At 46.3% G+C, this 25,463-nt stretch overlaps 1 protein-coding gene and 1 pseudogene across 4 annotated transcripts in view; one reads left to right on the forward strand and one right to left on the reverse strand.

Moving 5' to 3' along the window:
• DNMT3A (DNA methyltransferase 3 alpha) overlaps positions 1-25,463 on the forward strand; it is a 2,120,215-nt gene that overhangs the window by 881,526 nt on the left and 1,213,226 nt on the right. The gene's annotated exons all lie outside the window — the stretch shown is intronic.
• Positions 11,626-12,227, reverse strand: LOC144761477 (exosome complex component CSL4 pseudogene; annotated as a pseudogene).

The raw sequence follows: 25,463 nt of genomic DNA on the forward strand, positions 1-25,463 counted from the left end.
GGGCTCCACAGTTGTGGAACTCGTTGCCCCTGACACTGCGTAGTACCTCAAATCTGCTGGCCTTCAGAAAGGGCCTGAAAACTTGGCTTTTTGCTTCTTAGACTCCCTCTTACTGCTGATCCCGTTTTTCTTTTAATGTCTGTGTTGTGTTTGGCTTTTTTTTAGGTTGTCAATAAAGCGCCGGGACACTCTTTTGAGTAGCCGAGCGCTATAAAAGACATAAATAACATAACATAACATAACATAACCATCAACACCGCTTCCTTCCCCGAAGACTGGAGACACGCCAAGATCAACACCCTGCTGAAGAAACTTTCCACTGACCTCACAGACCTCAAAAATTTCACACCTATCTCCCTGCTCCCTTTCCCAGCCAAGGAGATCGACGCCCAGCTCCTCCCTGAGCCCCACTCTCTTGAATGTCTACATGGCCCGCTCGCATCCATAGTTCGGAACCACAGACTCAACATCCAGCTCATTCTCTCCCTCACCGACGAGCCCATAATCGCCAGAAACAACTTCTATGATGAGATGAAGGCCTTCGCTGCCTGGATGGGAGACGGTGGCTTCAAGCTCAGCTCAGATAAGACAGAGGCCCTCATCATGGGGCCCAAAACCTCCGCTTGGGAAGACCTCTGGTGGGCCGCCGTGTTAGGAACCCCCTGCCCCCCCCACACACCCACGGACCTTGCATGAAACCTCAGATTCATACCAGACCCCTCGCTCACGATGAACGACCAGATTAATGTCGTCTGCTCATGCTTTCACACTCTTCACCTGCTTTCAAAGACGTGAGATGGATCCCCACTGAGGCCATAAAGATGGTCACCCACGCACTTATCAGCAGCAGTGCACTGTACTCAGGCATCACCCAGAAACCCCTTAAGAAGCTACAGAACATTATGAATGCTGCAGCCAGACTGGTCCTCAACATCCCCCTTCGTAGCCATATTTCCGAACATCTGCGTGAACTCAACTGGCTCCCAGTCAACAAAAGAGTCAAGCTCTTCACACATGCTTACAAGGCTCTCCACGATGGCGGACCAGTATATCTCAACCACCGCCTCTCATTCCACATACCCACCAGACACCTCCGCTCCGCCGAACTGGCCCTTGCCACCGTCCCTCGGATCCGCAAGACCAGGACCGGAGGCAGAGAGGCAGATCCTTCTCCTACCTGGCCGCCAAAGCCTGGCGCACCCTGTCACTCTCCCTCAGGCTTTCCCTGTCGCCGATCCTATTCAGGAAGCATCTCAAGACCTGGCTCTTCAACTGAACCTCAGTGCCCACCAGGACCTGCGGCCCAGAATACCTCACCCCACTCCTTGAGAACTTCACGGGTAAGTAGTTGTGCTTAATAAACACTGATTGATTGATTGAAACAACGCTAACTCTCGAGCAGTACTTGTGCTGGGTTCTGAGCCCTTGGGTGAGAACGCTTTAGCCAGATTTCGATTAGGAACAATTAGATCTCTACTCTGCTTTCCCCAGGGTTAATATGATACTGGCTCCGTTTTAGTTTGTCTCTGTGATGAGTCTGCGGTGCAATCTCTTGAGCACTTTTGTTTTATTGTTTTATTGTAAATATTACATACTGTTTACCCAAAAGTAGTTTAATCCATGTTTTAAATACATATGGATTACAAAAACGCAAGTAAGCCTTGATTTTTTTTTTTATTGCAATCATTGCGTATTATCCAGGTTTGTTGTAGTGTTAGTTGCTTTCTAAAAACATAAGCATTTTTTTAATAGAAAATGTTATCTGTCTAATTGTTCTTAACAATTTTGTCCTTGTGATGGACTGGACAATATTCCTGCGGCTTTTATGATTGGTTTTTAATATTCGAATAAAGCTTTCTATTATGATGAAGATGAATGAGTCGTGCATGGCCTTGCATATTTAATCAGTTTCCACTGTTGATGTACCAGACAAGAACTTCTTATTTAATAATATTATTTCCCAAAAAATAATTAGTTCGAATTTGTCTGATTTTAATATAGGCACTCAACCAGTATTCAGAGATCAATTCTAAAGATATAAAGACTTCTAAAACCTGGATCTTTCTGAACCCTTGATAGAAGTTTTAAAGATGCTATCTTAAATGGTTTATTCAATGTTCCTCACCTCAAAAAGCAGCCAACATTGAGTTGGGATATGTAGTTAGATTGATATGTAACTTGTCATGCGCGCAGGTTCTTGATAATTCCTGTCAGTAATTCTGATGATTCCAAGGATGACCGATATTTCTTGACAGCTACCAGTTCCAAATTAGGATTTGTTTGAATGGCAGTAATGCGTAGACTTGCTAACCATTATCAAAACCTACTTCACGCTCAGTGATACAGGTACTAGTGTTACACGTTATCTGCACTTCATTTACTTAAAGTCAACCTTTTGTGCCGACAAGGGGATGTGCAGCACTGGCTGATTAGTTACAACTTAGATTTCAGTAATAGACCTCAGCCTCTAGGAAGCAAAGAGGAACACCAAGTGAAGTACTCTACATTTATCTAGTCAGTGCTAAAACCATTTAAGGATTATTTCGACACCCCCACCATTGACATAGGTCGAGTTGCACTGCTCTTGAGAATACACCGGATACAGGTGTCATATAGATATACTTTGCCTATACGCTGTGTTAAGTTAGCATGAGCTTATTAGGAGTTTAAATGCCATTTTACCTTTCTGCCGCTTCTGCACACGACACATAACTGTTACTTTAGCTTTGAGCCTAGTAGAGTGTTTTGATTCACACGAGAATAATATGTTGTTGCTCTGATATCAGCTTTGCTTGGTGAGCTGTGTCTATACAGTGGGTGCTGACGCCTTCAAGGATATCTCGACACAGTGGTTGTTGTGAGGTCTGATCTTCGCTCGTTCCTAGACATAACATACATGCAGCTGCGGCCAAATTCTAGCTTTAGGCGCGTTTTATATTGCTTTGCACAGACCACGTTACCTGAGGTGTTCTAAGTCCATGTTCTGGTTTGTCTAAACATTCGGAGTTTGTAATAACCAATGAGACACTGTAGCTAGTCTGGTAGGGGATTTTGGGTACTAAGGTGAGTTTTGGCACACCCTAAATCACTGAGGTTCCAAGTCTCTATGCACAGTTCCGTATGAGAACGGAATCCCTGCGACATGGTGCCCAACCGTTGGTGGTCTTATTACGTGACACTTGGGTAGTGCAACATTCGGTCCTTAACCCCTTCACTATTGTTTCCGGTTAACTGTGGTGTCGGACAAACCTACCTATATTTAAATAGGTCTTTTCAAGCTTGGATCTTTCAAAACGGTTTCCTTGAATTACTTCCCAGTTGTGCTACAGAGTTTACTTTGTACCTTTATCTTTCTGTGTCGCTATGGCCGCGGTGGACATTCCACAACATAGTCGCATTGCGGTGCGCAATCATTTGCAGACCTATAATGTCCCTGTGGATGGCATGGCCGTAATAATGGTGGTGAGTGCAGAGGTGGCTTACCCTTACGAAATCTTTACTCATGGGTGACCTTCCCAGCTGTGAACGCAAATACTACTGTGTTCGACACGTACACTCCCACTGCTGTGCCACAGGAATATGCTCCGTATAGGGCACAGGAAGTTCCTATTGATGCTTGGCAGCACCGCGTTTGGTTTGATGGCGCCCTACCCCACTCTTTGACAGCTCCGAGGTTAGGTCCTTTGTCCATTCCGGCCGCGACTTGGCCTGTTTTGGCTGGATTTACACCTCATCCATAGCACAAAGCGTGTAACGTTGCTGACTTGAGACAGCTACATGTAGTCGCAATCAGCGTAATTAGGTCGTTAGTGCAATACATAACCCGTAATCTCCCGGGCGGGGCTCCAGGTGGTGCGGCGCTTCCTACCGGACAGGGCGGGATGAAGCTTAGTCCTGTAATGGTCAACGCTGTGATGGGCAAGCGCTCCCAGGATAAGGATGATTTTCCTTTCTGGCTTGCCGAAAAGTTTGACCAGCTGGAAGCGGTATTTCCTAACACGACTCCTGGTGAAAAACACAGGATTCTGACAATTAGCATGCCTAAAGACTTGACCCCAGAAATTGGTGACTGTGAGACATGGGGAAAAACATTTGCGGCAGTCTATGCGAGATGTTACGGCACTCCGTCTATGACTGTCCTTCCCACGGTCCTTAAATGTGTTCAAGATGAGCATGGACCTGAGGCGGCTGTTGAATTGGGTATGCGCCTATGTGGCTCCTTTGATGTAGTTTCCGATCTCATACTTGCTAATGTCAAGGGAGATGCGGTTAACTTTCAGGTGTCCAATGCTTTACAGGCGATTCCCGATGTGGAAAAACCCACAGTTAGCAAATATTATTGTGGCGGCTTATAAAACCGTGGGCCGCAATAGTGTGGGTCTCAAGCCTTTTTCTACTAAAGAGAAAAAACAACCCCAAGGGCAGAAGTCAGAAACTGACGAACAGCCCAAGACCAAAAAACAAAATTGGCAGAAAAAGCAAAAACAGGGTAAACAACAACAACCGAGACAGGAGTCTTGTCCTGCGTCTCCATTGCCTGCGCCCCCAGAACGTATTTATGACTTGCGCGACGATAAAATCACCTGATCGTTTTCAGGTTTCTGATCAACGCTCTCCTCGTTCTTTTCAGGACTCATCGGCCTCATCGACCGGTGGTGGAGGAGGCGGCAGGGGTCGGGGTGGCCAGCAAGGATGCGACCAGCGCCGCCCGAAAGACGGTAAAGGCAAGCAGGGCGATTCTACACCGAAAAGACCCCAGTTTCAGAAAAAGAAAGTTGCCGCTTTAACAGCGAGATATGCCACTGATAGTGGGAACGCAGCTTCAGAATCAGACATGGGCTCTGACCTTGCTGGACAGCGCGGTGGAGATTACCATAGTTCGAGAGGCCCTGCGTCCACTACTGAAGGTGACAGCGACTGGCCGTTATGTTGTTGTGGAGACAGCTGACACTAGAGTAGCTCCCCCTGATAGACTTTATGAAATAGTCCTGTTTATCGTGACATACAGCGTACCATAAAGGGGGTATTTTGGGAAAATCTTACGACTACCTATGACATTTTGTTAGCGGAGGCTGACTGGCCCCCACCTTTTGTGCTCGCGGCTCCAAGAGGGGATGAGGTAATCCTCCTTAGTTTCGCGCACACTGTCTCGAAGGAGCATGCGCTGAATTTTGCAGAAGAGTGGGCTAAAGCCCTTGCGCCGGCTCTGTACCGTACACACTGTGGTTGGGATAAATTTTCCGCACACCACGAAATTCCTTTGCGGTCTAGGCCACAGCCTCAACCTCAATATCCCATTAGGCACGAAGCTAAGGCTTCTGTTGCGGAAATCCTTGAGCAATTGGAATATCAAGGAGTGATTGAAACATGTGTGTCACCGATGAATAACCCTTTTTACTTTGACCAAGCCTGACGGATCATATCGTTTGGTATTGGATTACCGGCATTTGAACTCGCATTGCCATACCTGTGCAGTACAGAATACTCACGGCTCTGCCTTAGTGGATAGTCTTGTGCGTAAGCGGTTTAAAACCACGCTTGATATTTCCAACGGTTTTTATGCCCACCATTTGGATGGTCTAAGTTCCCAATGGACCAGTTTTACATGCGGCGGCGAACAAAAGCAGTTCAAACGTTTACCTATGGGCTATAAGAATAGTCCTGGGGTATTTGCTGCCCGCATAGTCTGTCTCTTAGAGAGAGTCGACCCAGATGCATGCTCGTATGTGAATGACATTTATCTCATGGACGACGAACTTTGGGAGCATCTGTGTCGAGTTGACCGCATAATCTGTAGCTTTGCGGACTTTGGTTACAAATTCAACTTTGCAAAGTCACACATTGCAGAGTATACAGTGTTGTTCCTGGGCTACGAGCTCAACAATGAAGGCCAAGGATTGGCTCCTCACTTCTTGGAGAAATGCGCACAACTGCGCTCTCCGACAACTCTGGAAAAAATTAGTCTTTGCTGGGATTTTTTAATTTCGGGAGGACATACATTCCTGAATATGCCCAGCGTATCAAGCCTTTGTATGCTTTGATACAACCTACTTTCACCAAATCGTGCTGGCTGCCTGAACACTCAGCTATTCTGCAATCTTTGCTGGCTGATCTGCTCGAATCTAACTACTTACTGACTCGTGATAACCACACCAACCTGGTGATAAGAATCATCCCTGGGGCGGTAGGTTTCACTTACCTTACTTTTAACGAAGGAGACACAGTACCTATTGCCTACAAGCAATGTTCCCTCTAATTGTTTTCCTCTGTGTGCGGCAGTGTAAGGTCTCTGTGCGCTGCAGCCAAGGTTATGTGCGCCAGGAACCAGACCACGCATGTGGGTGCAGTGTCTAAAGAAAGGGGCGTGGCCAACATTAAAGTGAAAGTGCGCATGGGGCACTTTTACACAAAGTATTAAAAAGAAAGAAAGAAAGCTTTTGTAGCACGGCCTCTAAAGTGAATGTGGTCATGCTGTAAATTAAATAAATAAATAAGGCCCTCAGTGCACTGTATCTAATGTGACCCCCAGGGACGGTTCCTTTTAAAGACAAGAGGAGCGTAGCCCCACCTGCGGCGACTCTCCCCCACCCTTTAGACCATACCATTTTTACTACTTTATAATTATCACAGGCTGCTGGTGATATTGTTGTTGCTGCCCCTCAGTTTTGTAGTGTGAGCTTGCCTCTGAACTGGAGCAGCCGGAAAGAAACAATCCAGCAATAGAGCTGGTGCCCATGTGCCCTGCCAAATAAGAAGAGTCAGTATACCTCATGACTTGAACTGCTTCTTCGAAGAAACAATTGTTGCAAACGTCTGAGCCCAACACTAGATAGCAGGAGTATGCAGTGCATGTGTATTTACAGCCACACATACTACAAACAAACTTCTCCTAACAGTCACAATTCTTTTTCAATGTTTTTTTGCCTCGCCGCATCAATGTAATTTCTTTTCTATGTTATGGTAGGGTTTATTTGAAGAGTTATCACACAAAGATGCTTCTTGGTTTTGGAGACAGCTATAAAACCAGTGTCTGAGAAATAAAGCCCGAAGATAATTATAAAAAATCTGGGTTTTCAGTTAGTGTCTAAAACAGTAGGTTTGTTTCTGCCTGCAAACCAAACTCAAAAAAGAGAGTTCCTCAGTTTGGCTGCTTCTGTACAAACAGCATGGTCTCCATAAGTGGCTGTTCTGGTTTTAGCGCTGACAAGCATCAATTGGTTGAGGGAGCATGTTGACAGAAGTAGCATTTATTGGCCAGAAAATATTGAATTCTGAGGTGTATCTTGGTTTTCTTTAAATGCTTTCTTTTTAAAATAAAAATGTCATGGCATAAACCATATTTGGAGAGTAAAACATAGTTGGCACCATTACAGTACAATTATATGAAATCATTTGTAGTGTAGAACAGCTTAAACAACTGCAGGTGTGTAAGCTTCATTATGATTTTTTTTTTCGTTTTTTTAAAACTCCCCTAAGTGTCAATGCACATAGCTATTGACCTAACACACATGACTGACAGTAGTGACAATCATTCAAAAGAAATCTGTTTTCTGTATCCTTCCATATTTAAACATAAATACATTTTTTAAAACTCCCCTAAGTGTCAATGCATATAGCTATTGACCTAACACACATGACTGACAGTAGTGACAATCATTCAAAAGAAATCTGTTTTCTGTATCCTTCCATATTGAAACATAAATACAGAGTGAAAAAAAGTTTTTTCTGTCTGCATGTATCTGTAAAAAAAAACAAGCATTACAAATGCAATAGGTCTTGCCTTTCATTAAGTTAAAGCCATTTGCTTTGCTAATGGTATTGTATAGCAAAGCAAATGGCTTTAACTTAAAGGCGATACATATTGCATTTTCAATGCTTGTTTAATGTCTTGTTGCTCCTATCCAGTGATCCCTTCATAGCTACCTGGTTCTTCTCCGGGACCCTGTGCAGGAGTGATGTGGCTACTGGTGGGCCTATGCCCAAGAAAAGAGTTTGCTGAAGAGTTAGCATCCAGTCCTTAACCACATAGTATGTGGAGCAATGTGAAATGCATAGAAGTCCTTGTTGTAAGTTAGCTGGACTAGTCTGGGAGCAAATAAAAGTCCTGACCACAGAAGTTAACCAGCTGCCATGGGAACGTGTACTGAATTACATCATTGTCTTTCTGTAGGGGCAGTGAGGAGCAGATGAAGTGACCAGCAGTGCCTCAGAGCCCCCTTATCTATGTAGCTGTCATTTGAAAAAGCTCACAGTAAGCGTCAATAACAGCAGAGTTGCTGTGCTTTGCAGACAGACCACTCTCTGGATTGCTTCCTCATTTCAACTCGAAGGGCCTACAAATTTTCCTCTCCCTGGCAACATGCGGCTGCCAGAGGCACACCATCTCAGAGGATCCTGCAAGCAGCAACAGTCCAGCATTTTCTAGGACCCTCATCCCTGAAACCCTCATTCATCCCCGTTTCACTTATGAGAGGACCTTCAAATACGTGAGTCCGGGATGTGCACTGTGCAAAAAAGGGTGCTGAGTTTGATTTAATAGCCTATGATGCTCCATCCATAATAACAATTTAATCAACATATAGGGTGCACGGGTACCCTGACCTGCATCTTCGTTCAGTGATAGTAATCATCAAGGCGGAGGCAGTATTGTTTCTCAATTTGTTAAAAAAAAAAAACCACTTTTAATAAGTACTTCTCAAATAATCTGATTATTAAAGTTAATGGTTCTGCGTGTTTAAGATGCACTTTCTTTTTTTTTTTTTTTTTAAATTCTTTTTATTGTTGCATCAGGTGAATCATTAGTACCATGAACAAGACATCGCGGGGGAGCGTCAACATTCCGCTCTACCCGCCGTTACGCAACTTTTGAAATAGACAGTTACATTGCATTCATCCTGACGAACTTATTATTCTTCATTTTCACCCCGAACTCCCCCCCCCCCCCCATCAACTATAAGTAAAGGCAGTAACTGAGGGACCTCACCTCGAAGCCCCCCCCCACCCAACTTCCCCCCCCCCCCCAGCAGCATGAACCCTTCCACCCACTCTCTCCCCCCCCCCCCCGCCCCTCATGGCTCTCTCGGTCCTCGAAGTTGTGTGGCAATGAGTATAAGCACTCCCCATGGCCCTTAGCCTTCTAGTGCACATATGCTGGGATCAGCGACCTACACACCCTGACTGTGCTTCATCCTACCACCCGCCCACTACCCCCTCCCGGTCCCACCCTCCTACTCCAGTCCATGGTAGTGCCTCCACTTGGCCCATATTTTTCTAAATTTTCGGGGGCACCCCCTAGCTTTATACGTAACACGTTCAGCTGCCATATACATATCCAGGCCTCTTCTCCATTCCTCGAGATTTGGTTTCCCAGGCGCCCCCCACAGTCTTGCAATGTCCCTTTTTGCGACCACCAGGGCCAGCAGCAGAAAAATGAGCAAATATCTCGTGATATCCACCTCCGTGGACATTCCCAAGAGCGCCAATTTGGGGTCCCTGGGTAACTCCACCTCCAGTACCTCACTCAATTCGTTGAAAATCTCGCCCCAATATTCCTGTATCACAGTGCATCCCCATATGATGTGGAAGAAGTCGCCCGTTGGGTGCTGGCATCGTAGACATGCGGTGGTGGCAGCCCTCCCCATCCGGAAAAGCCTCACCCTGTCAAAGTATGCCCGATGAAGGACCTTAAACTGAATGAGACGAAGCCTCGATTTTATGGCCACTTCTCGGGGGTGCATGAGTATAAGATCCCAGTCCAGGTCCTCTAGCGTGCCCACATCCGCCTCCCACCTCTCCCTGAGGACCTGTAGATCTCCCAACATGTTATTTGTCAATGTTTTGTAGGTCATGGATACCGCCCCTCTCTGCATCTGCTCTTGCAGTAGGCGGCCCTCAAGTGGTGCAAACTGGGGAATGTCAGTGAGAGATATGTGTTGGGCTCCCCATGCGTGTCGCAGCTGTATGTATTTGTAGTATTGGGTTCTCTGGAGTCCAAACTCCTGTTGTAGTGCTTGGAATGTTTTAAGCTCCCCCTTTGCTATGACATCCCCAACTGTGGAGATGCCAATGTCATCCCACCTTTGAAACCCGCGCAACTTGTTCAGTTCAGTCAGCCACCTACATGCCCATAGGGGGGTTTGGCGGGTGAGCCTTTCATGCCAACCCATTCTAACCGACGCTCTGCGCCACGCCGTCAGGGTGATCCTAGTCGCGGGAAGAAGCTGGCGGCCTCCCCTCCCCCCATATAAAAAGTGGAGCACCGTCTTATTGCCCCATCTAGACCTCTCTAGTGCATAAGTGGGGTGGTCCGCCGGGGCGTGTAGCCAATCGTTGATCGGGGTGAGGTGTTCCGCCCAGTAATAGGCCTCCAAATTAGGCAATGAGAGACCCCCACTATACTGGTGGCGCTGCATAGTCGTGAGTGCCACCCGGGCCTGCTTCCCCAGCCACAAGAAGGAGCGGAGATCGGCATGGACTTTCCGCAGAGTCTGAGCCGGGAGGGGATAATACTCATTTTGCAGGGCGTATAAAAACTTTGGGAGTAGGATCATCTTATACAGGGCAGCCCTGCCCAAAATGGTGAGCGGGAGCGACCGCCACCTATCCATCTCCGCCTTTGCCGCCACCAAAATTCTATCGACATTGTCCGTATAGGAGCGCTGCACATCTCGGGTGATAAAGACCCCCAGGTACCGGAAGCCTGTCGTGGTGTGAATGAGCAGCTCAGGCAGCTCCTCCCCTCGCGGGGCACCTTGTGGGTCGTATAGGACCGACTTATGCCAGTTTATAGTATGGCCGGCTACCGCCCCAAAGTCATCCAGTTCCCTGAATAAGGCCGGTATCGTCGTGGCCGGATCGGTCACATATAGTAGCACATCATCGGCGTAAAGGGAGATCTTCTCCTGGTCGGCGGCCGATTCCCCCCAGTGGAAGCCAGTCACAGCTCGGTTGCGCCGGATGCGGATCGCAAGGATCTCGATCGTGAGGGTAAAAAGGAGTGGGGATAGCGGACATCCCTGTCGCGTCCCCCTCTCTATCGCGAACTCTCTCGACAGTCGCCCGTTTACGCGCACTCTAGCCCTAGGTCTCGAGTATAGAAGTGTCACCCAGCGCTGGAACTTTGGCCCAAACCCAAACCTCTCAAGGGTCCCCATTAGGAAAGGCCAGTGGACCGCATCGAACGCTTTTTCCGCGTCCAAGGAGAGGAACCAATGTGGCTCCCTCCTGTCGCAGACTTCTTGGAGCCAGTTGTGGGCGCGCCGCAGGTTGAGTTTGGTGGCCCTGTCCGGGAGGAACCCGGACTGGTCCGGGTGGATCAGGCCCGTAATTACCTGACGCAAGCGCCTTGCAAGAATAGTGGCCAGGATTTTGGTCTCGATATTTAGTAACGAGATTGGGCGGTAGGAGGAACAGTCACCAAGGGGCTTGCCTTCCTTGTGGATCGGGATTATGGTTGCTAGGGCCAGGTCTAAGATGCACTTTCTTGAATATTGGAGACATCTATCATACTCCTACATTATTAATTGTTGTATGATCGACTGGACAACTAGAATCCGGGGCCTCGCCCAGTGCTGCGTGCCAGGGTGTGATGTTCCCTACTGCCAGTGATAGTCTCTTCTGAGAATTTCAAGTGGAATACGTCTGTAGAAACTCTGGCTGCACCCGGGTCACTTTCCTGAACTCCTTCATGTGCGTCTGCGGGCACTGTATCTCACTCCAGCTGATGGGCACCATCTGCACTCCTGCTTCACTGTGGGCAACCACCACATCCAGCTCGTTCTCAGCAGTTGTCAATAGATAGTTGGATTGTGCATCACCAAGTGAAATAACTTTTGCCAGGACGATGTCACCATGTCGGAAACTCTTGTACACTTCAACCTTGTCTTTTTCAGTGGCTCGAATGTCTTCCTTTCGTGTTGTTCCTCTGAATGTATTCTTCAATGGAGTGGATGCAATGTAGAGAATCCGAACTTTGGCAAAGCGAGTATTAATGCTGCACACCATACAAGTGACACCCACATCAGGTTGGAGCAGGGACTGCGCATCTCTCACCACAGAAACCGTAGGCAACATTCCATTATCACTTTTCTTCATCACATACCCTGAGAGGGAGGCATAAATATACCCATGCCTGCTGTGTGTCCCACTGCCAGGGTAAAAGTCTTCAAGACTGCACGACCGTTCTCCAGGTATACAGTACCGTGCAGGAGCCATGACCACAAACCACTCTGCTGGTCCCAAAGACTCTAGCACAGCGACGCATGCTCTAACGAGCGTGAAACAACATGATTAGCTGTCACACAACCATTTGTCATGCGCTGCAGTTAAGAGGAATATTGTCACAAAAGCTCATTATCAGCCCGCGGCAGCGCTCCACTAACACAAAAACATGCATCAAGTCCAAAAGCATGACGTGAAAAGCACACGTCGTGGTTTTGGTCTTGCTACATTTCATTTCTTAATGGGGCACGGCTGCGGGTTGATTGTGGGCCTTTGTGAAAGTATTCCTGTTAATCGCAGCACCATCATGCGCTGCAATTAACAGAAATATTTTCACAACGGCCTACAATCAGCCCCCAGCCGTGCCCCATTAGGAAATGAAATGCAGCAAGTGCATCAGCTTCTTACTGCTGAATGCCTGCATCGGTTGCAGTGCCAGTAAAAAAGCAAACGTTTCTCCTGCCAGTCCCGGTGATGCGAACGCTTGAGGGATTTGCTGTGTGCGTGCTTCAAACATGAGACTGCGCGCTCGGAGTGAAAGATGTGAGCGTGCGCAGCTTCCTGGGAACACTGCCTACAAGTCACACTTGTACACTTCGGCTGAAATGTGATTTTCCTCTCTGGAGAAAGTTTTAACGGCGGTGCAGATGGCGAGTCTTAAGGAACGTGCTCTGTCACAGGGAAAAAGCATGTTGGTTGTTACCCCGTTTCCTGCATTAGAAGCAGTTACGAAAGCCAGTGTACCAAATTCTAAAGCATTGCACCCTCGATGGATACAATGGGCAGCATCGTTGACATCTCCGGATGTCACCTTTATTTTTGATGCCTCCTTACAGTCGCAGGAGTTTTTGCAATATGAATTCGTTCATCCTGCACCTTTGGCTATGCGGCCTTTGGAGGATTTCCATTGCATCATATACACTGATGGTTCGGCGCAGGTTGCACATGGGTCTAAACACGCATACGTTTCCGCTTGCGCCATTGTGGTAGGTGCCATGGTGAACGACAAGTTCAAGTCCAGAGTCGTGCACACGCAGACTCTAGGGGACTGCACCGCACAATTGGCAGAGCTTCGTGCTCTGATGCTTGCATTGGAGTACGCTGATCCTAGTGTGACGACTCTTATTGTAAGTGATTCTTACTACTGTGTCCAGTCTTACAATGAAAACTTGTTCTTTTGCATTCAGAATGATTTTCGTGATTCCAAGGGTAGCACAATAAAACATAAAATGATCTGGGTCCGAGTGGCTGAGCTTAAGGAGCAATATCACTCGTGTTTGTAATTCATACTCTTGGTCATCAGCGCGTGGGAGTCCACGCTGTTGGCAATTCGCTTGCCGATGAGGCATCAAAATCAGCAGTATTGACATATTTAGTTGCAGCAGTTACAAGGTCCAGAAGTAAATTCGATGATGATATTTTGGCAGGAGAAGGGAGGTAAATATCCGAAGGGGTTCCCTTCGAAGTATTCATACCACTTAAGTCCCGATAAGGATCCTTATGTGAAAATACCTGACGTTGGGGAGAGATTGATTGCCAACTCGGATCGCAGACATACGTTGATGACAGCGGCCCATGAAGGAGTTGCGTCTGCGCATGCAGGCGTTTCAGCCACTGTGGCTCAGTTACAACAGCGTTTTTGGTGGCGGGGACTGTACAAACAGACGCGTGATTATGTCCTTCAATGTGACATTTGCCAGCAGATTAAGCCTTCAACTGCGGCGAGTCCGCCCCAAACACAGTTGTTCATTTCTAATAAACCACTAGATTGTCTTTATTTAGATCACTGCGGTCCTTTTTCTTCTGATACTGCATATAAGTACATCTTAGTAGCAGTTGATTCATGCATACGCTTTGTATGGGTCTGGCCTCACCGCAGCACTGATTCACGGACTGTCATAAGGGATTTGTGTGTCTTTGTAGGGATTTTTGCCTGTGGTACCTTCCATTCGGATCAGGGTCCTGCTTTCGCCTCTAAGGCGTATAAGGATGCCATGGCTTCATTGGGTGTCCAAGTCAAGTTTTCGTCTCCATACAGACCTGAGGGTAATCGTGTTGTGGAACGAATGAACCGTGACTTAAAGCAATCATTGACAGCTCGAGTTATAGGCACTGGCAGGAACTGGCTGGCCCATCCCAATGGCGTGCAGCATGCTCTTAATAATCTCCCTAGAAGGTCTCTGGTTGGGCGGACCCCATACGGAATGCTCTTTGGTATCAAGATGTATGTACCGGACCTTGACGGTCTAGACTTGGTGGCTGTTGCTGCCTCCTTTGACATAGATGAACATTGCAATGTTTTACAGACTCTACAAGAGACGAGAGACAGTCTTGCAAAGGAACATTTGCCCTCCACTTCGGATGATGCGTTGCAGATCCCGGTAGTTGGCTGGCTACCCCAAGTTGGAGAATTGGTTCGGGAGAAGATCGAAAACAAGAAAGAATTTGGTCCCTCTTATCGAGCTCCAGTTCCAGTGCTTGGTGTGAAGGGCACAAGAACAGTAACTTTACCACCACTTCCAGGTCGTAAAGAAAACAGGTATATCTCCATTGACAATGTCAAGATGCACAGAGTGGACGATTCTTCTTAGTATGATACCGGCAGTCTCATGTCCTTCGATTGTGAGAAATTCTGTGTTGGCCACTGCTTCGAATCCTGAGCCTGAGGTGGCCCTCGAGATGCCTGCGATTTCTAGTCCTTTATTGAGTACATTGCCTGGTACTCAACTTGATGATACTGACTACACTTACCAAACTGACTTATCGATGCCTGATTTACAAACTCGTTTGGCCACAGAATCCAGATTTTCATTTGACACTGTTTCCCACACATCAGGAAAGCCCTCACGGATTGCAGTTTATTCAAGATTATTTAAAAAACATTTTTTGATTCCCCTTTGGACATATATTTGGCTGGTGCTTTTTTCGATGTATCTTTTTATGTCAATTGATTTTGTGTTTTTTTTTTTCGAATCGTCAATGGACACTATGTCGAAGAGAGAACATGTATTCGACATCTGAATGGAACATTGGCACCCCATTCCTCCTCGCATACTGCACACAGATTGAAGAGAGACTTGGCTTTTGTTAACATCACTGCTTGGCCTGTCCTAGATGGGATTGTATGGGATGCTGTTAAATTTCAAATCCATGGCCCCACTGAGGTTATCTATGTCCCTAATGTGCTTAGAGTTAACATGGGGGATGTAGTTAAACAAAACATACTTTCTGATGATTGGGATGTTCAGGCCGTAGAAGCGTTGTTTTCTGATTTGAAATATTATGCTGCCTTTGATGCTGAAGATTTGTATTTAGAATCTGCTAATTATGGTGATTTATTTTGTTACTAACATTTTGGTAACCACTACCTACATAAAAATAATTCCAGGAGGATCACTGTAAATTATACACAATGGGAACATTATCCGGCTCCTATACAAGGCAGTTCGAGTACCTTTTTGAAAAAGTACACTTATTTTACTGATTTTAATCAGTAATCCCACATCATTTTATTTTAAAATGACAGAAAAGTCCATGTCCAAGGTTAGACTTACCGATACTAAATTATTGTACTCAAAGTCCTTTCTAGACCAGTTAGCAGTTGGTGGCTACGAGTTGTGGAAGGAAACAGTTGACCTTAAATCTGTTTGGGGTTCTAAAAGTTGACAGGTACAAGGCACTGAGGCTTTGCACCGTGCATGTCTCATCCCGAATCATATGTTGTTTTTGAATTCTACCATTTCACAGACAACATGCTTTGCATTGGCTACTTCTAAAAAATTAAATACTCCTTCTTTCCCTGATTTGGAAGAATATTCAGGTTGGGGTAATACTACAAAATTTTCGATCAGAGAGTTGATCCCTGTTTTGAGAATGACCATTCTGTGACTACCTATTCAGTAGGCAAATTGTGTCAGAATTGTCTCAAACATTCTACCTTTCATAAAAGGCCCGGCTAAAGGTAGATCTAAGAGATGGATATATGCTGTTTATAATGAGCTCTGGAAGTCATCACAGATTGAGGCGGCTACCCACCTTAGAGCTATAGATCAGGCTAATTTAGAAAAAGTGTTAGCAGTTGTTGATAATAGCATTAACACACTTTCTTCCCGCTTTTACACGTTGGACAATATTGTGTCATCTGTCGTTGATATTGTGCAAGATGAAGTGTCTGTTTTATACCATGGTCAAAATCGATTGCGTTCTGTTATGCAGTTTGCTTGGACCCTACAGACGTTCAAGACCGGGAGGGTTCCATGGCATTACATGAATACCTCTTCTCTATTTGCCCCGTTTAATTTGACTGACCAGCAACGTTTGCTTTCAATGAAGGATGCTTCTTTTTCCATGTTACACATTGAACGTTTGGAATCTTTACCGTTTTCTGTGGCAGAGGCCACTACTGCAACTTGGCTTATCCACGGATTAATAACTCGTAACTATTGCTCTTTTCGAATTTTAAAATTGTATGAAGTATTTTGCCATTGGTAGATATTCTTGGTAGCTCCTATCTCCATGAAGCCTGGTCGCTTCCTTTTACATACAGATGCCTATGGGAGGGCAACGAAGTTTATCTGAAAGGTGAAGATTGCACTGACACACTAATGTGTAGATATATCCAATTACACTGCTCTTGTAATCAAAACGAGCCTAATTTAGCCTGTGTTTTGAAAAGGTACCCCCGTGCCCGCTATCGTTCCCACATTCACATTACTGGCAAATGGGAATTATTTACTATTAAACAATGAGGATTGCTGTGGGTTAATAAAAGGCATTGCTTATGTCGTTACAGTCAGTGAGCGCGTGGTTTGCTGTAAAAATGTGATGTATCCTGAAGAAAATTACATATTTATATGTATTCGTGCCCCCACGCGCTACCCTCTCACCATCTGCCATGTTGAATAAAAACCCCTGCATTACTTCACATTCAGAGGCCTTATTTCTCTGTCACCAGGCCCCTCCATGCCAGACCCTGAAAAAGGCACACGTTACATTTCTCTGCAGCACATTAGATATTTTTTTGAGAAGTCACGGAGAAGAGGCCCAGCCCGGGGTGTCTTAACAGTGTCAAACAAGGGTCGACCTGATAAAGCTGCATTCCGGCCCGAGCAGGAGGCGAGCAGAAGCCCCTCTGCAGAGATAAGGCCCAGTTTTGCTGTCGGCTCTCAGAGATAAGTGGGGCCCATGTCAAGGGAAACCTCCAAGACAGTTACACAAGGGGTGGACAGGAAGGGCCAAACCAACTGCTAGTATGAAGCAGCAACACTTCTACAGATGAGAGCAATCTGCATGCTGCCCCGAGCTAGAGATAAGACCAGACATGCTAGTCACTCTGACACCCAGGGCCCTCCCTGGCCAACAGAAAGGAAACAGCCCTCATGGAGAAGTCTGATAAAGTTACGCAAACAGGCATTGCGAGTTTTAGCTGACCTTGCTGCCCCCTCTATGCACCCACCCACCTATGACTCATTACAGTGAACGCCTACATGCTCATATCTTTTTCTTTCCTTCTGCTTGGAGGGCTCCTCCCTATGTATGCAAAGAATGTATAAATATTGTACTCTGTGAATAAAGCTCAGAACTCTCCTGTGCCCGCTTGGCGCTGGAGCTCTCCCATAACTCGAGTTAATGCAATAAAGCCCATTGACTCTAATACCACGGACTCTGCTCCTCATTTATGCTTGACCCTTTTGATATTTATTTATTTATAGAAATTATGATAGTGTAAATAATTTATTTACGACATAATCTGGCGCCCGAATAGGGACGCATCCCCTTCCCCACGCGCCGGCGATGTAGGTCCGGCCCCTGCCCCCTTCTACAGCCTAGACGGACTTCAAGTGTACACGCCAGCGGGACTTCCCGCCAACTCCCTCAGGCCCACGGAGGAGGCGGACTGCGACCAGACATCCACACGAGGCGGTGAGGAAGATTGCGGAGCGTCCTGACCCAGAGCCCAACCCGTGAGAGAGCCGAGTCCGAGGTCTTCAGAGGTCCGCCATTCCTGCGCAAGCGTCAAGCGTCCGATGACCAGGTCTTCCAAGTTCTGCTTCCCGGTGAGTACCACTGAGAACGCATAAAGACGGGTTCATTTAATGAACACGGTAAAGACGTGTCTCCTTCACGAGACCGATATGGTTGTACTGTATTCCAGTACATAAGTATATGTTGTATATGTTTTGAGTTTGAAATTGTTTTAGTTAGGTTCCAGCATGCCGTTGTTTTCAAAATTGCGTAAAATAGGCACTAAAAAGGGAATATTAGAAGAGGCAGTTAATGTCCCGCCAAGAGATACTCCCGGCCATTTTATGTATAACAAACATGGCATCAGCGCTATTCTCTATTTAGACCTCTGGGTAGATTACACAAAGGATCTAGAGACGGTGCATAGATGGCCTGCGACCGGCACATGGGATTCAGAATGTATTATGAGAGTAGAGGAACAACTATGGAAAAGGAAGTCGAGGCCCTCGCAGAAAGAGGCCATTGAATTATGGCGCAAAGAGGCTAATAGGAGGGCCCTGAAAGAACTTGACAAAGCCGAGAAAAGCAGGCAAATGTCAGAAGAGGCAAAAGAAAAAGAGTTACTAGAAGAGGGTGAACAGGTTCGAGTTGGACATATGGATAGGGAAAGAAATGCTCTTGTTGCTGGTATCTACCCTGTACTCTCAGAGGAGATTGCAGAGGAAGTTCCCCAAAATGTACCCCTTAAAATTAAACCAACGGCACCAGAGGCGTTCCTTTCCGCCTACCTAGCAGAGCCACCCCCAGCCTACATAGACGCACCATTTCCCCCGCTCCCACCAGAGGCCGCGCCCCAGCCAGTCCAGGACCAACAACAGGTTTCCGGGGGTGCGGAAGGGGGGGTGGATAAGGAAATAAAGGATGACGTTGAACTCCCTAGATGTATATATGATTTACAGCCAGGTATTACTGGTCCAATGCGCGCCATATCAATACGAGTAAGGCAAGCCATCACAGAGCTAGATGGACTGCCTGATATGAATACACATTTAGATGCCTTGTATGAGTTCATCAGAACAGGACGGAACCATGAATGCGTAGCTCAAGCTATGGAAAATAGAAAAGTAAAAGCTAAGAACAACATCCTCCGTTTTATTGTCAACTGTCTGATCAGGGAACGTGATGAGGGTGATGGGGACGTGGAGGTTAGTTTAATAGAGTGGAGCGACAGCATCAATGACGGTAAACATGATAAGGTAGCGCAGACAGAAGCAATGACGAATAAGATTAAAAAGAAAATACTAGCAATACGTAACGCCGAGAAGGAAGGCAGGGATAGTGTGTCAGAGGAAGGGGATAATAACGAGACGCCAGACAAAATGAATTTTCTGGGCATAGCACGGCACTGTAATGGCGCCAAACACCATCGACCTCAGAAAACAAGGGTTAACAAGGAAACAAACATCTCTCCTGAGGATTTGTTCCAAACTGAAAAAGCCCTAGACCATTGGATGGACGACGAGCCACCCCTCACGCCACATGAGAGGGAGTTGGCTCGGTCGGCCACCCAGTGGGTGTCCCAACATCATGTATATAATCCCGACATAGTGGCCCAGATGTTCCTGAGCCTCCCACCCCTCGAACAACGCCTGGCCAGCATCTATATGGTCCAACACTTGATCACGTTGTATGAGAGCCAATATCACCACCCTGGCAAATTATATAAAATACTGGAAAAGGTAATACTAGATGGATGGATGGAACAGGGCCCAGAACTGATTAACACCATTTTAGACTTGCGTCTCCAATATGAGCAATTCCTGTCCGCCTCAATGACACCAGACCCTCGCCCCAGAGGACAGTACCCTCTGCGAGAGGTCCACCCCATAAGAAAAATAGATGGCACTGTCCAGCGGGTATATGTCTATACCCCTCTCACCAAGCTAGAAATACTGGAAATGAAGAGGTTGTTACCTTCCCATGATAAAGACCCGGGGGGGTTTCACAGAGAAATAAAAGATATACTCCGCATAGGAGACTATACTTACCCTGATATCCTAAGGTTACTAAAGGTCTTGTTACCAGCAGGCATTTACGAGAAACTTAAAGAGAAAGACTGGGATGTGGGAGATAAAATGTTGAAGTGGGCAGAGTTGCAAGCTGAAGATGCAGGTAGGGCCCCGGGGGGATGACCTTGGTGAAAAAATTAAGGGGCTGCCCGAACTCCTTATACAAATTTTACCAAGACTATTGACGACTAAAAAGTAAGACTGGGATGCAATTTCAGCCTGTAAATAGAAACCAGAGGAAACACGAGCGATTACTACACTAGGTTGGAAAAATGCTTCGCTGTCAACAGTGGTTTAAAACACAGTAGTGAGGCCTATCCCCACCTTTTTGTGACCAAACTGGTAGATAACGCCCTTCCTCAGATTAGGAATAGAGTGCTGAAGGTTGAGAGCACTTGGCAAGCAAATAGCCCCTCACAAATGTTACAGATGTTGCAATACCACCAAACTAGAATAAGGGAAGAGCAAGAACAAGAAAAGAAGCGCATGAAGGATACAAAAATGAAGGTGCTAGTTGCCCAAACAGTACCTGCAAACACGAACAAGAATGGTACCGCACCCACTTAAGAGACCTGCAATTATTGTAAACAACAGGGTCACTTTGTAAGGGAATGCCCCGTCCTAAAGCACAATATAGCCACAGGTAAAACAAAGGAACGGCCCTATACACCCAGACAGTACAACACTCAACAGACACAAGTCCCCACCCCGCCGCAGGTCCAGACGCCCGCTGCCGCTGCACCTCAAATGTATCAGTACACGCAGTCAGACTACCCAGAATACCAATCTTTTTCATGAAACAGCCTCGAGAGGGAAGATTGCTTGCCCCTTATCCCAGTTCCTGTGGACCAAGAGGGTCCTTATGTACATGCTCGTTTGCTGGGGCAAGATAGAAAGTTTCTGATTGACACAGGGGCAAGCAGGACTACCATCAGTCATGACGAGGTCCCAGGGGCACCTCTCTCGGGCTCACAGAATATATCCCTGGGATTTTCTGGAAAGCCAATTGTCAACAAAGTATCAGAACCAGTCTCTTTAGGGGTGGGTTCACTGACACACACCACAGACCTACTACTCACTAAGACATGTCCAGAAAATTTACTAGGTATAAAGACCCTAAAAGAACTGGGAGCAGTTATCTGTTGCTCACCAGAAGGAGTAAGACTGTTTTTGCGTGATTTCAAAGGGCATTTCACGGTTAGAGATTTTGATCCCAGACTTCAGGATGTCCCACAGTATCTATGGGCACAAGGTTCGACTGACGTAGGTTACATGGATATAACACCACACGAGGTCACTCTTAAGGAAGGAGTAGTCCTACCCCGAATACGACAGTACAGGATTCCACCTGAGGCTGAAACAGTCTTATTAAAAATAATTCAAGAACTCATTGAACAGGGGGTGGTGGTGGAGACAGACTCGAATGTGTGTAACTCCCCCGTCCTCCCTGTTCTTAAACGCACAGACCCTCAAGCACCCCCAGTTTACAGACTAGTAGTTGACCTTCGAGAACTGAACAAATGTGTGGTCCCACAATACCCAGTGGTCCCAGACATTTCCTCATTATTTACTGCCATTGATTCTGAGGCAACATTTTTCACGGTCATTGACCTGAAGAATGCATTCTTCAGCATTCCAATACATCCTGACAGTCAATATCTTTTTGGATTCAGTTTAAAAGGACGCAGCTTTAAATTTACAAGATCTCCCCAAGGCTTTACAGAAAGCCCAAGTGTTTACAGTCAGGCATTAAAGAGACAACTTGACAGTATTAGTATGCCTACTAACACAGCATTAATACAGTACGTGGATGACATTCTCATCACAGCAAGATCAGAAACTGACTGTGGAGAGGCTTCCCTCACGGTCCTTCATTTTCTGGCAGACAAGGGGCACAAGGTGTCCCCTTCGAAGTTACAGTTCTGTGAACAGCAAGTGGCTTACTTAGGGCACTTGCTGTCCAAGGAGGGTAGGCAGCTGACACAAGAACGAATTAAATTGATTTCCAACATTTCACAACCCAAAACACAGAAAGAAGTACGTGCATTCATTGGCCTTACTTTCTATTGCAGACAATGGATTCCCCAGTATGCCCACATAGTCAAGCCACTCATACAATTGACTACATTGGAGGCAGCCATCTCTAACGTCCTCCCTTGGACATCAGAGCACACCTTAGCATTTGAGGAACTAAAACGGGCATTATGTCAAGCGCCAGTTTTAGCCACTCCTGATTACAAGAAACACTTCACCCTGTTCGTGACAGAGCGGGATGGAACAGCACTATATGTCCTCACACAAGACCAAGCAGGGAAACACAAGCCATGTGCTTATTTTTCTAGTACACTGGACCCTGTAGCACAGGCTCTGCCAGCATGCTTGAAATCTGTTGCGGCCACAGCTTTGGCCATAAGACAAAGTGACTCGATAGTGCTGGGACACTCCCTGACAGTACAAGTACCACACGCAGTGGAAGTTCGCCTGAATAGGACACAGACACAACACCTGACTGTAGCAAGATTGACAGGATACGAGCTGACACTATTTCAACCCCACATAGAGATTAGAAGATGTAACATACTCAACCCTGCCACTCTTTTACCCTCAAGCACAGATGACACCACACCCCATGACTGTGTGTAAGTAATAAATGTAGTGACGAAGCCAAGCCAAGACAAGACAAGACTTGACAGATGTTGCACTCCCAGACCCTGACATAACGTTTTATGTAGATGGATCATGCATGAGAACAGGGGCAGGAGAATTAGTGGCAGCATACGCCGTAACTACTGACCATGAGATCATAGAGACACAAAGAATAGATATCCTGTCAGCACAAGCAGCAGAGCTCATTGCTTTGACGCAAGCCTGTAAACGAGCAAAACAGTTAAGGGTTAACATCTACACTGATTCACAATATGCGTTTGGGGTAGTTCATGACTTTGGGGTACTATGGAGGGAGAGAGGTTTTCTGACCTCACACGGGGCCAAGATACAGCATGGCCCTCTCATACAGGCCTTGTTAGAAGCAATACACCTACCTACAGCCATAGCGATCCTGAAATGCAAAGCACACACCAAGGCCACAGATATCATTTCCCAAGCTAATGACCTGGCAGACCAAACTGCTAAACAGACAGCTCAGACTCCAATTGACATAACAAACTCACAGGTATTACCACTGACAAGGACTATGACAGTCAGGGATCCCTCCAAAGATGTACAAGATATACAGACCCATGCCACTCCAGATGAAATAAAGAAATGGATTGAACAAGGAGGGGTCCAGACTGACCAGGGTTGGATGACTAAAAACCAAAAGACATGGTTCCTCCCAGACTCTATGGTACAGGTGATAATAGAGACAGCACATAGCCCGGCACACTTGGGAGAGAAGGGAATGTTGGATGGCCTGCAGAATATCTGGTTTAACAAACACTTGCGAGCGGCAGCAAAGCAGAAAGTGAAGACTTGCATGATTTGTTGCCAATTCAACCCTGGAAAATGCATCTCAGTGGAACAGGGTGGATTTCATCCCCCTGATCACCCTTTTGAGGTTCTCCAAATGGATTATATTCAAATGGACAGATGTAGAGGTCACAAGTACGTCCTGGTAGTGGTGTGTGCCCTAACCAGATGGACAGAAGCTTACCCAGTCCCAGATTATACTGCAGTTACAACAGCCAAACAGTTAGTGAGGGAGTTCTTCCCTAGATACGGGTTGCCACGTGTCATTTACTCAGACAATGGCCAGCCCTTCTCCTCATGAAACAGGTGTCCCTTCTGTTGGGATATACCTGGAAGTTCCATTGTGTAAGGCATCCCCAAGCAGCAGGTCTAGTAGAGAGACATAACCAGACCCTCAAAACAAAATTAGCTAAAGTCTGTGCAGAAAAGGGCGTGGATTGGATGGTAGCCTTACCGGTTGCCCTCTTTTACATGCGCATGGTAGCTCATTCTAGAACCGGCCTATCCCTATATGAGGTGGTCTTTGGAAGACCACCGAATATGTGGGGTACACCAATACCTAAAAGAATAACTGATGTTGACAGTACTATGCTCACAGATTACCTGGCTTCCTTGATGTCTGCACTACTCTCTTACCATTCGCAGGTTGCCGCTGCCTTCCCTGACAACACCCAGGTCGAGGACCATGCCATAGCCCCAGGGGACTGGGTGCTGATAAGGAATTTCGACCGGACGAGCCCTCTGGACCCCAGGTGGAAGGCACCAAAATTAGTCCTGCTGACGACGAGGACGGCCATCAAAGTCGAGGGAAGAAAGGGGTGGCTGCATGCCAGTCACTGTAAAAAATACTTTGGGACTACCGGAACATTTGCTAAAAACAAAGACAGTACAGACTTTGAGCCCCCCTTTCTGGAAAAGACTCCCCAGCAAGAGTACATTTCCAAACTGAGATCTAGAAGGTCAGTCGACGTTTGATTGTCTAAGTCCACCCGGTGGTGAGGCGGTTGAACACGATGTCTGACTTGAATAAACTAGTAAACAGTAAAGAAAAAAGGACTAATATGAGAAAGAAATACTGCAAGCTATTACACAGCAGATGTATAGTGTCTCTGATTATTGTAATTTTTATGAGCATTGTGGTAATAAGTATTGGCTGGCTCTTACATGTTCTCTATCCACCTGCTGTCTCACAGAACGCCACCATAGTACACTCACATGTTGAGCTCCCAGTACACTTAGAGAACAGAAGAAATGAATTTAAGAACAATACTTTCATCACCCTTTTACAACAACATCAGCTGGCCATAAACACATCCAACTGCTGGGTGTGCGGTCTTCTTCCCCATACAGTTGCCAAAGGCATGCCTTTCATCACTCTCCCTTTTTCTTATGAAGGCTCTTGTACCGGTTGGTGGGAAACAAACAAAGCTTCCTATATGGCCAATACGGATACAAAAGAGCAGTCTCAGCTCAGATATCACCTATACATTTTATGTTGGCGAGGTGAAAAGAACAGGGCATGTGGTACCCCACTAGAGCAGGAAGCCTATGCTGACCACGGTAACAGATCTAATATGTTATATTATCAGTATATGGACAGGAGAAAATGATCCGTTTCACCTGTTTTTGTGGCATCAACGAAAGCCCCTTTTTGTGTCCAAAGAAAAGGAAAGATACGTATGGGTGATAGCATCTGCAATCACACAGTCAATTTGAATGGAACAAACAATACACGGCTTATAG

Source organism: Lissotriton helveticus, chromosome 6 (genome assembly GCF_964261635.1).
Source record: "Lissotriton helveticus chromosome 6, aLisHel1.1, whole genome shotgun sequence".
Classification (NCBI taxonomy): domain Eukaryota; kingdom Metazoa; phylum Chordata; class Amphibia; order Caudata; family Salamandridae; genus Lissotriton; species Lissotriton helveticus.